This window comes from Perognathus longimembris, chromosome 8 (assembly GCF_023159225.1).
Source record: "Perognathus longimembris pacificus isolate PPM17 chromosome 8, ASM2315922v1, whole genome shotgun sequence".
NCBI lineage: Eukaryota > Metazoa > Chordata > Mammalia > Rodentia > Heteromyidae > Perognathus > Perognathus longimembris.
The window spans coordinates 10,938,264-10,955,293 of NC_063168.1; positions in this window are offsets into that span (position 1 = coordinate 10,938,264).

Here is a 17,030-nt window from a genome sequence, read left to right on the forward strand (position 1 = left end):
GTTTTTTTCTGTGTCATTATTGGGGCTTGCACTTCAGGTCTTAGCTTTTTCTGCTCAAGGCTGGTGCTCTACCCCCTGAGCCACAGCTCCACTTTCAGATTTTTGCTGGTTAATTGGAGATAAGAGTCTCAAGAAAATGAAGGAGCAGGTAACAAGTCTGATAAGAAATGTACTCACTGCCTTATGTATGAAACTATAACTCCTCTGTACATCACTTTGACAATAAATAAATATTCTTTAAATCCAAAAAAAGTCTCATGGACTTTTTTTTTTTGCCTAGGCTGGCTTTGAACTGAGATCCTCAGATCTCAGCTCGAGTAGCTAGGATTACAGAAGTGAGTCAGCAAGGCGGAAATCTTATCTGGAAGCCAGATAACATTTACAAACCAGAAGAGTGAGACTTCTTGAAACAAAGATATGGGCCCAGAAATCCATCTTTTTATGTTGCTTTCTGTCTGTGATGAAATGGGAGCACCCCTAAATGCCCTGAAGGAAACATGCCTTGTGTGCATCTGGTGCTGTTTCTCCCGGGCAATACAACACCTTTGTAATTGAACATTTCTGCAACAGTTGTTTGTGTCCCTTGTTACATTGGTTGGGGTATGATGTTCTAATGAACCCCTGGAGGTCTGGGACAGATGTTTAGACTTAAAAATATAACCCAGAACTCACATGACAAAGCAAAGTAGAGCCATTCAGCTGATACCCTCCACCCTTCGTGTGAGTTGGGCCGAAGCCCTCAGGTTTACCTGCTCATTCTCAGTATCAAACGGGAGGCAGTGCAAGCCCATTCCTGTACAGCAGGGTCTCTTCTTTCCTTTTGAACACACAGCAAGCGAATAGTGCCTCATTCCGAAACCAGCCTCATGGTGGCCACCTTTGTGATGACCAATTCCCCTCCTGTCCTCCATTTAAAAAGTACTAACCAGCCAGGGGCTAATGGCCCAGCCAGCAATCCTAGCTACTCAGGAGGCGGAACTAGAAGAATTGCAATTCCTGCTAACCCAGGCAGGAAAGTCTGTGAAACTCTCATCTCCAATTAACTACCAAAAAGCTGGAAGCATGACTTGAGTGGTAGAGGGCCAGTCTTGAGTGGAAAAGCCAAGAGAGAACACTCAGGCTCTCGGTTCAAGCCCTAGTACACACACACACACACACACACACACACACACACACACGCCCTCTCACCAGATAGAAAAGTTCATCTGTGTGACTTCCATTACGGTTCTCTCCTCATCCCATAAGAATGGAAATCTTAGTGCACCTTGGCCCCGTGGATACATTCCCTGGTCTGGCTGCAAAAAAGGTGCAGGTGTCACAAGGAACAGGAGGGGCAGTGACTTGCCAGGCTCATTGTTCTGGAAGATAAATGGTCCTCTGCTTCTTCTCCCTGCAATCTCGCAGGCTGTCTCATGGGTGTAGAAAGCCATCTCCAAACCCACCTCCGCAGCCAGCGAAAGGGAGGAGGAAGCCTCTGGCCTTGTCAAGTGTGTGGACAGCCAGCCCAAGCTATCAGCTAACAGGGAAGAAGGGTTCTGTCTCTTTAAGTCGTCTTCACGGTTCTTATTATAGCTTCCTAGTCTTTTTTTTCCTCTTATGTCTGTGTTTTATAATCTCCCCCAGACACCTAATCTGACACCGTGTAAGGAGCCATCTCTTCCGGGATTGTGGATAGAGTGGGAACAGATACAGCTGAGTGATTCAAGCCAGTCCCAGCCTTTGCCTCTGGACACAGCAGAAATTGAATTTCCCCGTAGCCCTATATAATTAGGGAAGGAGGCTTTAGAATCCAGGCATCTAGAGAAGGGCAGGAAATAAGGTTAGCCGTCAGCTCAGGCTTCTCAAACCTGCTCACACAGCTTGGGTCACTGAATCGACAGGACAGGAGTTCTAGCCCCTCACACTCCTGGAGACTGGAGATGCGTCGAGCTGTCTTCTGTGGAGGCCTCTCTCCTTGGCTCTCAGGTGGCTCCGTCCGCTGTGTCTTCGGGGGGTGGGGGGGGGGAAGAGGGTGTCTTCCTGCTGCATGACCCTGGTGTGTCTCCTCATGTCCAGGTTCCTCTCTTCATCATGATGCCAGTCACCAGTGGAGCATTTTACCCTAACTACCTTTTCTCCTAGCTTCCCCAAATGAGAGAAAATGTGATACTTGTTTTGGGGGACTGCCTTAGTTCACGTAACATGATGAGCTCTGGTTCTATCCATTTTCCAGAACACAACATAATTTTATTTTTCTTAATGGCGGAGTAAATCTCTGTTGTATATATTACATTTTTTCTGAATAATTACTTAGTTATTGTCAAAGTGATGTACTGAGGGGTTACAGTTTCATACGTAAGGCAGTGCATACATTATATTACATTTTTTATCCATTCATATGTTGAAGGGCACCTAGGCTGATTGCATAATTTAGTTATTGTGACTATGTGGATAAAGCGTCCTATCATAATCACCTTGATTCTTTTAGGTAGATATCCAGAAGTTATATGGTCGAATCATATTTCTTTCCAAGGAACCTCCATGCTAATTTCTATGGTAGCTTGACTAATTTACATTTCCTCCAGTAGTAAAATAGTTTCTTTTCCCTGTGACCTGGCCAACATTGGTTGTTATTTGTTTTTAATTTAATTTTTTTATTCTTTAGTAACAGGCATTTTGATTTGAGTGAGATAGAATCATGGTATAGGGTTGTGGGAATTGTGTGTGTGTGTGTGTGTGTGCATGCACACATATGTTTGTGTGCACATGCTAGTGCTGGAGCTTGAACTCAGGGCCTGGGAGCTTTTATTGCTCAAGGCTGGTGCTCTACCATTTGAGCCACAGCTCTTTGGTGGTTAATTGGAGATAAGAGTCTCACAAACCTTCCAACCCAGGCTGGCTTTGAATTGTGATCCTCAAATCTTAGCCTCCTGAGCAGCTAGTATTATAGGTGTGAGCTATGACTGCCTAGTGTAATGTAGTTTTGATTCTTCTTGGATGGCTAAAGATATTGCAAAAACACCTTGGCATAAACTTAACCACCTTGTGAATGCTTTTCTTTAAATACTGCTACACTCTGAGGCTGTGAGGGTTAGGATTCTGCACCTGAATTTGGGGCGATACTATTCCGTCTATAAAACGAGATGAGCCCAGCAAATATCTAGATTGATGTCTCCAAGCATCAAGAGAAAGGAAAGCAAAACAAAACTGAAATGTTTTGACTTACAGAGACAGGTTTGTTTGTAGACAGAGTAAGCACAGGACATAGTCTTGTAGATAGCATGCCAGATAGCATAAAGAACATAGTCTCATAGAGTACCAGAATGGAGGGAATGTCCCAGAAAGGAAGCAAGCTCTGCAGAGCTTCGACTTCAGTAGCTGACTACCGCCTGAACATGAATATGAGAAAACTACTCATGGCTAGGGAAAGAACCAGTGTGGATGGAGGGTCAGGTGGAACTCTCCTGGAAATGACATGAGGCCAAGTATTGATTGGGCTCCCAGCAATCAGCAAGAAGACATTATAACCTCATAAAGGGGTAGCTACAATACCATGAGCAGAGTAAAGCTGTTTAGATCCAACTTAAACTGGGGGCTGGGAATATGGCCTAGTGGCAAGAGTGCTTGCCTCCTACACATGAGGCTCTTGGTTCGATTCCCCAGCACCACATATATGGAAAATGGCCAGAAGGGGCGCTGTGGCTCAGGTGGCAGAGTGCTAGCATTGGGCGGGAAGAAGCCAGGGACTCAGTGCCCTGAGTCCAAAGCCCAGGACTGGCAAAAAAAAAAAAAAAAAATTAAACTGGCTCCAAACAATTTAACAACGTCTAGAACACAGCCCAAACTACATAAAGGAATATAAAAAACTTCAGTGTGCCATTACAATAGTGTAAGTTTCACTAGGTCTGAAATCCAATAAAGAAATAGTTACCATGCAAAGTATGAAGACATGATACTCATAATATTCTTCCTCTTTTTTTTTTTTTTTGCCAGTCCTGGGGCTTGGACTCAGGGCCTGAGCACTGTCCCTGGCTTCTTTTTGCTCAAGGCTAGCACTCTACCACTTGAGCCACAGCGCCACTTCTGGCTTTTATCTGTTTATGTGGTGCTGAGGAATCCAAACCAGGGCTTCATGCATGCTAGGCAAGCACTCTACCTCTAAGCCACATTCCCAGCCAATACTCATAATATTAGCAACAACCAAAAATCCATCAGTAGGAACAGACAAGGAAAGACAATTTATAGGTTTAATAAGTAAAAATGCTTAAATTGCTATGAGAAAAATATCTTACACATTTTAAATAATAATAGTGACAAGCATAAATACAGTGGAACATGGAAGATATCTTTTAAGTATACAAATTGGCCTTACAGAGACAATAAAAACCCATCTGAAATGGAAAAAAAAATGCCACAACCACCTAAGAAAGAAACAATATTAATTCTAAACTGACTCAGAAAGTTGAAAAGGATGAGATAGTTCCCAGTGAATTCTGTAACACTAGAAAAACACCGATACCACAATCAAAGTCATTTGGAGAAATGAACATTTCAGCCTGATAGCTCTAATAAACACAGATGCCGAGAATGCCTTTGAAAACCTAGCAGAAGCAAAGCGGCCGTCTACAAAAAGAACAGTCCGTGGAGAGAGCAATGCCATTGATTCCAAGGAATGTCCCCACCCAGCCTGGGCAGCCCAGCAGCCCAGGGCCCCGGGGAGCCAGAGGCCGAGGAAGACAGGAGAAACAGAGGGCCCACTCCGGGGAGGGGCTCCCTGTCTTCCAGAGGACCAGGTCAGGCACAAGGTCAGTTAATTATTTTTTTTTTCTGAAGCTGAACAAGTAAATGAGAAAAATGATTAAAAAAATGCACTCCTTTCTCTTGTTATGTGTGCTTATTGCTTAAACAGTACACACGCTGCGCCGGCCATTCCCATACTGCCTTCCAGGGTTCGCGTCCCCCTTCGCCGCCTGCTCCTGGTGATAGACACTTCATATGTTTTTCATTTGCCCGCGTGGCAATGGGCTCCAGGGACAAGCCATTCTCCCTCTGAGTTCCAGCAAGCTTTCTCTCGCTCAGGTGTATTTTACTTATGCACTTTTTTGAGTGCGTGTGCCCGTGTTGGGGCTTGAGCGCGATGCGCTGTGCCCTCACTTAGCTTTTTCCACCCTGGGCCGAACGCTACCCCTTGAGCCGCATGTCCACTTTCAGCCTTCTGCTGGCTAGAAGCGTCTCATAGCCTCTGCTTCCCCAGTTGACTTCCAATTGGCATTCTCAGCTCGCAGCTTCCGGAGTAGCTAGGATTACAGCCACACGAGCCACCGGTGCCTGGCTGGCTGTTTCATTTTCCTCCTCACATTGTTTAGTAGCGTTTATGAGTTGTACAAGAGGGTTTCATGATGACACATCCATGTAGGCACACAAGGCACCTTGTCACTCCCCTTCCCCCTCCCTCCCTTCCCAAACATCTCAACAAGCTGCATTGTTCTAAGCTCACACTATCCAGAAAGCACTTTGATTGTATTCTCCCTCCACCTGCTCCTTTCCCCCTCTCCCTTCTCACCAGTACCCGCCCTAGCCAGGACCTGTTTCATACTCCTGTCATTCACTGGCTTTTTAGTGTACGCTAACCTCAGGTGGTTTTAAGGAGCCTTTTGGTGCACGATCTGTGCAATATGCCCTCGGGCGCTCAGTGTGTGGAGGTGAACCCCTCCCTGGACCTTTATCTCAGTGCAGGAATAATGGCTGCTGCTAGCAGCAGCTTTTCTATACACTTTAGTGCTCTATGGCTTATGAGCCCACTCCTCTTTACTCTAGCAGCCCAGAAGAGTTGTGAATTCTTAAATTTTCCCTGCTTAAATTTACTGCACTGTTTCTGTCTTCTGACTAGTCCTGATAAATAAAAATATCTGCTAGAAATACGTTTTTGGTGCCCCCCCCCTTTAGCCATTTGGGGTGAAAACAAACAAACTTGTATAGAGCACACTTCTGTCATTTTAAACAGCAGCAGCTTGGTCGCCATTTGCACCCCTGATGTGAGGGGACTGTGAGTTGGACCCTGGAACTAGACAGATGAAGGAAGTGGCAGAAGAGCAGCTCAGGCTCCAAGAATAAGCACAGCGGCACCTAAGCAATAGGATGTAGAAAGATACCGTGTGCAAGCTCCCAGAACCAAGTCTGGTCAATGCTGTGGGCCTTAGTTCCTCCCCTGGCTTGGTTCTTCTGGGTGCTCTTCCCTCACCTCTTGCCCTCAGCCTGCCAGAAGCCCAGGAGAGCCATCCGGACCTCGATGCTGGGCACTGCGAGCCCAGAAGTGGGCTCCTTCCTCCACCGCAGAAAAGAACATCCGGGGTTTCTTCCAGGTTCCTCCCAGGACCTCTTCAGCCTTTGCACTGGAGGTTGGGTGTTGAGCAGCAGTAGGTAAGGGACCAGCTCACATGTGTGCATGGGGAGGGGAGTTGGCTGGGGAGAGGGACTGGGCCCAGCTTTGGGCCTGTGGGGACAAGCCCCTGTAGGGTGGACAATGAAGGCTGCAGGCTGCTGGTTCCCATCTGTCCCCCTGCCCAAATACATAATGCCAGAAGGAAGACTTGTGCTCGGTCCTCTCAGACCTCCCCCTGGGTCCCTGGAGCACAGGGCCGAGCCTTCCCACCTTTCCTGTTCAGTCAATGCGGAGGAGCTCGGCCTCCTTCTCCTGTTCTCTTTGCCCTGACTCTTCTATTTATCAGGAAGACAAGCCGATCTGGCCTTAGTAAAGGAAAGACTTTGAAAGAAAAGATTGTTGCACAGGAGCAGGGCATTCGCACTCGGGAGGATGTGCTGACCGCAGGCCTGCTGGTGTCTCGAGGGCTTTGTGCTGTGGAGCGAGCCAGGAAGGCTGGACGAGCAGCTCAGCAAGCAAGGTGAAGAGCAGCAGGGAGAGACGGGTTTCTCCCACGGAAGCCCCTTCTCAGGTGGGGTTTCTGAGGGCTGTTTGCTGCTCAGACTGAGGGTGACAGTACTCAGAGCCCTAGGGAAGGGAAAGGATTTTTAGAGACGTTTGGCTCGTGAGCCTTGTATTCCACGTGATCTGTGCAGATGCATTTCAGCTGGTCATTTGTGAAAGCAGGAGTTTGGCTTTGGCGCGTCTGTATGCCAGCCCTGTCCTGGTGGACAGGAGCACTATGACTTGAGTCTAAATCACAGGGGGTAGGTGGTCATCAGCCATCTCCTGAAGCCCAATGGGTGAATGGATTTCTTCCCCTTTGCCGTTTTGTAGGCGCACAGGGCTTCCATGAAGCTCAACAACCATCACTTTTCTCTTTGATGTTCTCTTGGGTGCGAGCCCATGGAAAGAGGGAATGGGTGGGGAGAGGGTCAGCTGGCTGACCACTGACTCAGTGGTCCTGAGTGCTCCCAGCCTCACGACAGCCACTGAAGAGCACTCTCACACATCCCACATCTTACCCTAGCTGACCCTACTTGGACATCTTAGGTTTGAGACTCCACAGATCACCTCCCAGCTTTGCCAGTGGTGGAAGCCAGGGGGCGCTGCTGAGTCAGTGCGAGTGCAAATGCCCCTCCCTCATGTACCCTCCTCCCATGGGTAGCTGCTCCCCTGCCCAAGGGTGAACATGTCCCTCATGTTGCAGATTCTCCTTTCGTCCTCCAGCATCTGTACAACCAGGTCCTTTCCTTCTAGTGGGATCTAAACAGATGCAGGCTACATTGCTGGATGCAGAATGGCAAGTCCTTATATTCCCTATTCCTTGCTTGTTATCCAGGCACATACGACACCTATGGCAGGCTTCCAGCTGCTGGGGCACAGGCCACACCATTTTGGGTAGGGTAGTCCTAACCTTGTTGCTCCAGCTTTGGAGACAAGACCTTGTGGACCAAAGATGGCAATTTCCGGTGGAGGTGCTAGTAGAGGCAGGTGGATCAGGGGTGACAGAGCCCACTACCTTTGAAAGAGCTGAGAGGGAGGGTGGAATCTAGAGAACTGGGGGACCAGGTGAAAGTGAGGGAGACAACCCTCATCAGGCATATCAAGGGGTACGGAGAGAGAGCATCAGATGCCACTTGGGACCATGAACCTTTGTGTGTAGAACATCACTGGACCAGAGTGGTGGAGATTTCCAGCAGATGGCTGGAAATAGGGATCTGGATCTTGAGTGAGAGGTAAAGGCCAGAGGCACAGACATGGAGCTGTTGGCAGGGCTGAGATGGAGCAGAGTAAGGCTGGGACGGGAAGCCCAGGAGTTCCATAGCTCCCCTGACCAGCCGGTGCAGCCCAGCAGGTGGGGAAGAGGTAATCAGAGAGGTGAGTGAGAATAGGTCTTGATTTCCCTGAACCTGTCTGCTCTTCTTTGAAAGGGAGACAAAAAGGAATTACTTTTGGGAGTATCTTGAGAGACAGTGAAAAAGTATAGATATAATATCTCACATATACTATGTTAACGGCACTGTACCTACTAACCAGTGGGCTTTAGTGTTGGGAAACAATGGATTTTCACTTCATTTCTATCCCCAAAAAAACCAAATAGAAAGTGCACCCCAGGAGCACATGAAGGATTGAGGTCACCCTTATCTGGAAGTGGGAAATTAGCCACTGAGCAAACGGATGGTTGGACCATTACTAATCTACCTTAATACATCAAAGTTCTTCAGGGTGAATAATTTATCTCCAACTCAAGATTCCTATTAATTATGAATGTCAGGTACTATTTGAGGTCATATGTGGCCCTTAGGTATATAAAGAAATCAAGTATCTGACTCCTATCTAAATGACATATTTCTACAAGAGACCATTTTCCTTAAATCAGCTATCTCTGGGAATATTCTGGTATGATTTATAACATTTCAAAAATCCCTCTGGTATTATCTGGACAGTTTCAGATGATTCACTAAATCCTCACCTGTCTTCAATTGGCGTTATTCACTCCAACACTGGGAAAACCTTACATTTGTCCAGACATTTGCACAAATCGTTGCTTCTCATCAGACAACTATGTTGATGGCCCAAGTATACCTGCCCACCTCTGACTCACTGCGATCACTTAGCAACATCTGCTGGTGGGAACGGGAACACAGTTAGGAAAGGGAATTCTTTTGGTGATGGCAACTTGTATATATTTTCATTAAGACCGTTCTACAAGCATAGATCTTATTTTTATTTGTTGGGAAGAAAGATAAGAAAGTGGCTTCTCCTTTCACTTAATTCTTAAGCAAATATTTTTTTTTAAATGGTATACTAGTTGGTAGCTCTGCCAGAAAGCCTAGTTACTCAGGAGGCTGAGAGTTGCGACAATAGGCAGAAAAGACCGTGAGACTGTTATCTCCAAATAAACAGCAGAACGCTGGAAGTGGAGGTATAACTCAAGTGGTAGAGCACTAACCTTGAGCACAGAAGCCTAAGGCCCTGCATACTAGCCTCAGTACACACACACACACACACACACACACACACACACACACACACACATAAATAAATCAATATTCCAAGTCATTTTACCCACAGACAGGCTGCTGCCAACACGGCGCAGTTGGAGGAGGGCTGTCTCCCTGTTGCTGGGCCATTGGTGACAGCACACCAAGTATGAACCGGAGCTACACGAGGCAACCACAAGACATGGGCTCAGCTCATGTGAGCCATCAGTGGGGCTTGAAGTCAGGGACCTGAACTCTGGTTTATCTTCTTCATCAAGGCTGGCACTCTACCATTTGAGCCACATCTTCACGTCTGGCTTTTTGCTGGTTAACTGGAGATAAGAAAAGTCTTGGATTTGTCTTCCCAGGCTGGCTTCAAGCTATGATCCTTGCATCTCAGCCTCCTGAGGCACGAGCCACCCGTGCCCTGTGAAACATCTATCTTCTAAGAAGCAGAATTTTGGGGTAAAATTCCACAGGCATTTCTTGAGTGGAATTCCATGAAAAATACTGCAAAAACCACAGGCCTCAGAGTGTCTAGAGGGGAACACTTAAGTTGTATGGATATTATAGTAAGAGTCCAACAATATTTATTTTATGTCACATTTATGTCAGTATTTTAACAATAAGCTCTCTTAAAGGTTTTTTTTTTATAAAGGAAAATAAGTTGTCAGCAGGTGGAAATGAAAGGAGTGACATTGATTCGTTGTATTCATATACTACTTTGTCTAAGTCTTTGGTTCGTCATCTTCCCTGAATAACCATTACTTGGACTTCTGGCTCCATAAATTTGGTGGGGGCAGGTGTCCCGTGAGTTGAGTTGCACAGTTAGCTACAGTATGAGATTTTAAGCCCATGCTGCTTTTTCCACCTTGGGGGTGAAAGCACAGGTCAGTGAGTTGTGGTGGGGGGCATCCTCTGAGAAGGCCTGCCCCCCTAGCTTGGCTTGTGAGAGGACGGGTAAGCTGGCCTGGCTCTGGGCTTCTTGCAACACACATTCCACACTAGGCTTGCCTCTGTTACGATGATGTTTCTGGTCTCCAGTTGCTACTCGATTCTTCAGAACCCAGATGAGAAAGAGGGGGCTATATTAGGCTCCTGAGAAATCATAACCCTTAGGTACTGATTAGGAAGTGAGAGATGACCCAGAAAACGGATGATACAAACTGAGAGACGCAGGAAAGACCTTGTGAGAACTGGAAGGGCATAGATTCAGCATCTGGACACTCATCTTTCTTTCTCCTTCCCATTTTTTAAAAGACAGGGTCTCGCTATATAGCCTAAGCTGGTCTTGAACTTGCCACCTCCCTGCCTTAGCTACCCATGTGCTGGGACTTCAGGCCCATGCTGCTGTGCTTGGCTCAGTATACAGGTATTATTTCTTCTCAAGCCCTCCCTTCCTTCTGAAGATTGAAGTATGACACAGGAAAGAAGAGGGTACATCTAAGTGGACAGTTTGATGCATTTTCTCCTAAGAGTAATCAACATCAGAATTTGGAAATTCCCCTGGACCAGAATCCCCAACTTCCTGCCAGTTTCCTGCTTCTCTTAGAGTGACCATCGCGTGGACTTTGGGCTTTGCAGATTTGCAGTACATGTGGCTTGGTGTCCTGTGGCAATCTAGGCCATGAAGGTTATGGCTTCCCACTTAACTTGGGGTAGAAGATGATTTGGTGTCCATGCTGCTTTCACCTTTTGGGTAATTCCTACCTGTGCCAACTCTGTCCACAGGTGAGTGATCTACGAGGCAGGAACTCAAGCGAAGGTCGGGACTTTGGGCATCAAGGTCAAATGCAAAGGCTAGTATTTTGCACAAAGCTATGCAGAATTGTTAATCTTTCACTTGAAGTGTTCTTCACCCTTAGCACGTTATACTACCCATTAGCTTTTGGTTTGTAAGATTTATCTTTTCCTATCTCCTTTAAAACCTTCTCTGTCTATAAAGAAAAGCTTTAAACCACTCCATTCTACACACATCTATATTTAGATGGCAGTGGATCTAAATCTACAATGACATTCTGTACTTTCTGGTTGTCAAACTTGTCCATTTCCTGTTTTCTTCTGGATTATTACTTGGTTGTTTTAGGTCAAGTTGTCCCTCTATTAGTTCAGAAGTCACACAATTCACCATGCGAGTGATTGTGACACGTCTTGCTTCCTTGTTGACCTTTAAGAACCCCAGATCACTGGGTTTTTCCCATCCACTCAACTTATTTTAATTTTCTCTATGTTCAACTCTAATAGATATTATAATGTTTTCAGTCATTCATTTGAATTTACTTCAGTTACTATTTTTATTACTTCTGTAAGCAGTATTTTGTTTTGTATTTCTTAGGTGACCCTGCTGTGTGTTCAGTGTTAACAACTGCTGGGCTAGACGAGTCTGCAGTCCTCCCATGAGTCAGACTGCCCCGCCTGGGTTCCACCTGGGTTCCACCTGCTTGATCACAAACTCTGGAGGACAATCTGCCTTGGGGGGGTCAAATCTCCAAAGGCTCTTTATAAACCCTTTTCTTTGGCTGGTGCATGGGCTTGAACTCAGGGCCTGGGTGCTGTCCCCAAGCCTCTTTGTGCTCAATACTAGTGTTTTACCACTTGAGTTACAGCGCCGCTGCTGGCTAGAAATCCTTTTTTGGATACAGTCCTTACCAACTTACAAAAACTCACCCTTGCGCTCCCACACTTTTTCAGAGGGTACAAGGTTTTCCTAACAATATGATCCAGGTGTTGCTGGGTTTTAATCCTAGTTATTCAGGAGGCTGAGATTTGGAGGACAGTAGCTTGAGGCCAGTCTTGACAGAAAAGTTTGATACAACCTCCAAAAATAACTAGCAAAAAGCTAGGCTTGCAGTGTGACTCAAGGGAGAGCACCAGCCAGCCCAGCAAGCACAAAGCCCTGATTTCAAACCCTAGTTCCACTGAAACAACAACAAACACATTGTGCTTCTGTGCCAGGACTGCTTTTATCCTTTCATATACTGTCTAAGCTGCTCTTACCCTTTAAGACGTAGTCATTTCCTTGGATGCTTTCTGAAGAGCTGTGAACAGGCAGGAATGTTTTTGAGAACATCTTACACAAACACCTGCTCTCTTGGCCACGTGGTCTGTTTGTTCAGTGATGGCATGGGTAACTTGAATCATGTTTGTGACCCCTATTTCCTACTCTCTCAGGAGAAAAATGGGGTCTAGATGCATTCATCTGTAAAGCAAAGATAATACTAAGCCCTGTAATTTTTTTTTCCTGTTCACAGTCTATGTGAGAGCTTGAAACCCAGTGGAGTATATATGAAGATTAATAGCTGTTGGCCACAGGCAATTCTCTTTCATATGCTTAATGGGAGAAAATTTTAAACAAAAAACGACTAGCTTTATATTGCTCAGATTTATTAATTTAAGCATCAGTGGATAATAGAACTCATTTTCTAACCTTGTACTTAAGTAGTTGAGAATAAGCTAACTTTATAATGTTATGAAGATCTTGAACTTTATAGGGCAATAGCTTAAAACATTTTTCTTTGTAGTACGACTCTTAAAATCTTACATGGGATCTCAAGTATAGAAAGTAAATTAGAAATTCACACTGTGGCTGAAGCACGAGTGAGGAGGCTTCCTTACACCAGAGCCATCAGTGGTACAGAAACCACTGTCCTCCTGCTATCCAGAGGCTGGGGCAGGTCTCTAGAATTTTTCTCAACTAGTAACTTGAACTACTTGCTTACCATGCCAATATCCCATCTGGCATATAAAGGTAAACTTAACATGGCGGAGGAGAGCTGCCTTACATTCAGCTGGAACTAACAGACCTGCGTTAACATTCATTCACATAACCATCTCTGAGCTCTTCTAGGAGCTCCCTGCTTGGCTAGTGTGCACCAAGCACTATGTACTGGTCTGGCTCCATCCCACTGACCATTTATTTACCTCCAGGGGCTCCCCACCTATCACAAACTGGGTATCAGTGATCCTGAGGGAAAACTTCTTGTGATGCTTGTTATTTAACTTATTAAAAATTTAAAACGTTGAGAAATATCTGTGAATTCCAACTGCAACAAAGACATTTTAAATGTTTGTTCAGATAAGCTGTACTATGAAATAAAAAGGTTTACTTACAAAATATACAACTTCATAGAAAAGTGCATTGCTCACATAGATTAAGTAAGTCATTTCGATATCTAACAACACTGGTAAAGTACCTCCTGGCTTTCAATAATCCAAGTACAGCTTGTCTGGTTAGCTGAATTGGTAAAACAAAAAACTCTTAAAATAGCTCCAACAGTTAAATGAGCTAAGTTTTATTAAATGTTTCATAAGATAATAGTTTGTGCCAAGTGCAGGTTCTTATGCTTATAACCTTAGCTACTCTCAAGACAGATCTGGAAGATCTTGACTAAAAGTCAGCCTGGGCAGAAAAGTCCACAAGACTCCATATCCAAAGTAACCAGGAAAAAGGCAGGATTGGAGGTGTGGCTCAGGTGGTAGAGTACCACCAGAGCAAGTGTAAGGCCCTGAGTTCAAATCCTGCTACCTCAAAAAAAAATACAAAGTTTGTAAAGGAAGGGAGCACAGGAAAGGGGAAGCAGGGGGAGACTGATGAAGACCGCCGGAGAGCAGCAGGGAAGTGGTAGATTCCTGTAGAATGTGAAAGATCAAAGTAGCCTCAGAGGAGAAGGTAGGAAGTCTGTTCCTTCCACACCACGTCCTCCTGCAGGATTAGGCTGGAGCTAAGACTTCTCCATAGCTGCTGCGGACAACAGAACGGAAGAATCCTGTGGTCTCACCGGCCCAGTCTGGACAGTTGCTAGTTCATGAAGCTGTATGACCCTAGAGTAAGGGGGAAGCACAGTGTGACATCCCAGATTGATAGTGTCAGCTTGTTCGGCTCAGTGTCACCTACAACTGGACCCACTACTTAAGTGTCTTCTGTCTGCGGACTAGTAGCCATGACCTATCTCCAGTCTTGAGATTCCACTTTTATTCCATCATGCTCACACAGAGGACGCAGCATCATGTCCCCAGAGGTTTCAGAGCCTTGGCCTAGAAGAAAGGCTGAGATCCCCAGCTTTCAAACCTAAATGGAACCCCATCCCCTAGGAAGCTACAAGACATGCATAGAACACATGTCTGAACATACTTCCCACCTGGCCCTACAGGCATCCAGGTGTAGCCCCTGACTGAAAGCCTGCTGTACGCACTTGTACATGGTTAATCTGACAGCTAGCCAGGCAGCAGTACCACTGAATTCCATCCAACTTATTTGTTTTGTTTATTGGTGCCAGTACAATGCTTCCAGAGTCATTCTATCAGACTGGCATTATCTTTACACCAGTATCAGACAATGTAACTAACAAAGAAAATTATAGACTAACAAAGCTTAGCAAACTGAAGCCAATAGTATATCATAAAGATTATACATCATGATCAAGCGGGATAGATGCCAGAGAGGCAAGGCTAGTTGAACACATAAATCAATAAGTGTAAGATAGCTCATCAACAAAATGAAGAACAAAACCAAATGATCACTCCAACAGATGGAGAAAAAATACTTAATAAAAACAAGTATCACTTCATGAAGTTTTGCAACAAATCTAGGACTATATCTCAGCACAAGACCACATATGACAAACTTACAACTGGTATTATTTTGAATGAAAAAAGAAGCTGAAAACATTTTCTTTAAGATCAAGAACTCTTACCACTCTTATTCAGCACAGTAATGGAAGTTCTAACCAGCATAATTAGACAACAGAAAGGAAAAGTCTCTAAACTGAAGTATGGAATAAGTCAAAGTATCCCTGGAGATGACATGTATATATCCACCTCCCCCCCAAAAAAAACCTGATAGGAATAGCAAGCAAATCCAGTTTTTACTAAACCAATACTAAACTAGCTGCAAAAGAAATCAAGCAAACAATCACATGTATATTAGTTGCAAAAACATCCAAAACAAATTTCACCAATGAAATGAAATGAAAAACACAGAAACACACACACACACACACACACACACACACACACACACACACAAAGAAACTATTTATGGGTTGGTAAAAATCAATATTGTTGACATTTCCATACTACCTAAAACAACCTACAGATTCAATGCAGCCCTATCAAAGATGAATGACATTCTTCACAGAAATAGAAAAGGCAGTATTAGAATTCACATGGAACCATAAATGACCTCAAATAACCAAAACAATCCTAAATAATAAGAACAAAGCTGGAGTCACAAACATCTTACTCTAAAACATACTAAAAAGACATAGAAACCAAAACAGCATACTACAAGCATAAAACTCAGCAAAACAGACCAATGAAATAGATCAACCAGAAATAACTCATTCAGAGCAACCTCATTTAAAAAAATAATAAAAACAGCACGAATGTCCACTGGAGAAGGGAAATCTCCTTGATCTCCCAATGAGCCAGGGCAAATGGAATATCCAAATGAAGAAGAATCTGTACCCCTATCACTCACCATATATACAAAAACCAACGTAAGAAAAATACTGACCTCGAAGTTACAAACACACTAAGGGGAAAAATAGGAGAACCATGTCAGTGCAGTAGTCTTGGTAGCGATCTCTTTGAATATGAGTCCCAAAGTACATATGAGATAACCAAAGTACAACAAACAAAACAAGCAAAAACCCAGTTTAAAAATGAGCAAAGGATCTGAATAAACTTTTCTCAAAAGAAGTGCCCAGGCCCATAGTTCAAGGGACAGGACCTGCAAAAAAGTTCATTGATGTCAAAAGAAGGAATATAAGTTATCAATAGACCTATGTAAAAACATCAATACCATTAATCATTGAAGAAATGTAATTCACAAGCACAATATAATATTGTATCTCATTCCAGTTAGAAAGGTGATGATCAAAAATAAAAAATAATAATAAATGCTGGTCAGGATGTAGTAAGAGAAGAATTCACATTACTATTTGTGGAAATGTTTATCAAGATAATCACTATGGAAACAATTTTGTCAGAAAAGAAATCTAGGAACAGAAGTACCACAAATGTAATACACACATGAGAATGCTGGACCTGGAGCAAAACGAGTGGAACTGTGTTGGGCTCTGGTTGTACCTTTAAGGGGCCGAGAGGCCTGCCTCTTCTCCGGCCCTGGGGCTGCTTGGCTGTTAGCCCCTCCTACCCCTTTCGGGGTTCTACCAGAAGAGATGGCAAACCAGCCCCGCCTTCCACCTCAGCCACTTGTGATATCATAATGGCATCGAGCCAGCCCAAGAGGGCGGTTCTGTGGGCCGTGATCTCCGCCCATAGAGGAAGTTCTGTGACATCACTATGGTTAGCAGCTTGTCAGCCTATCACTAGTATGCAGTTAATCCCTCCCCTTCCTGCCGCCATTACTGTTAATATAAACCCCTCCCTTGAGTAAATCTGGAGGGAGTTCCAGTGTCCTGTGTCATTCTTTAAGGGTGCGAGGGGAGGAGGGGTGTCTCGCAACTACACACCCCCAAGGTTTGCACATTGGGCCGTACTCCAGCTTTTCCGCCTGGTGGGAAGGGGTAGGATACCCGCGAGGGTGAAGAGGGAAGCCCGACAGAACTGGAGACATTATGTTAAACAAAGTCAGGCACAGAAAGACAAATGCAACATGTTCTTACACATTGGTAGAGCTA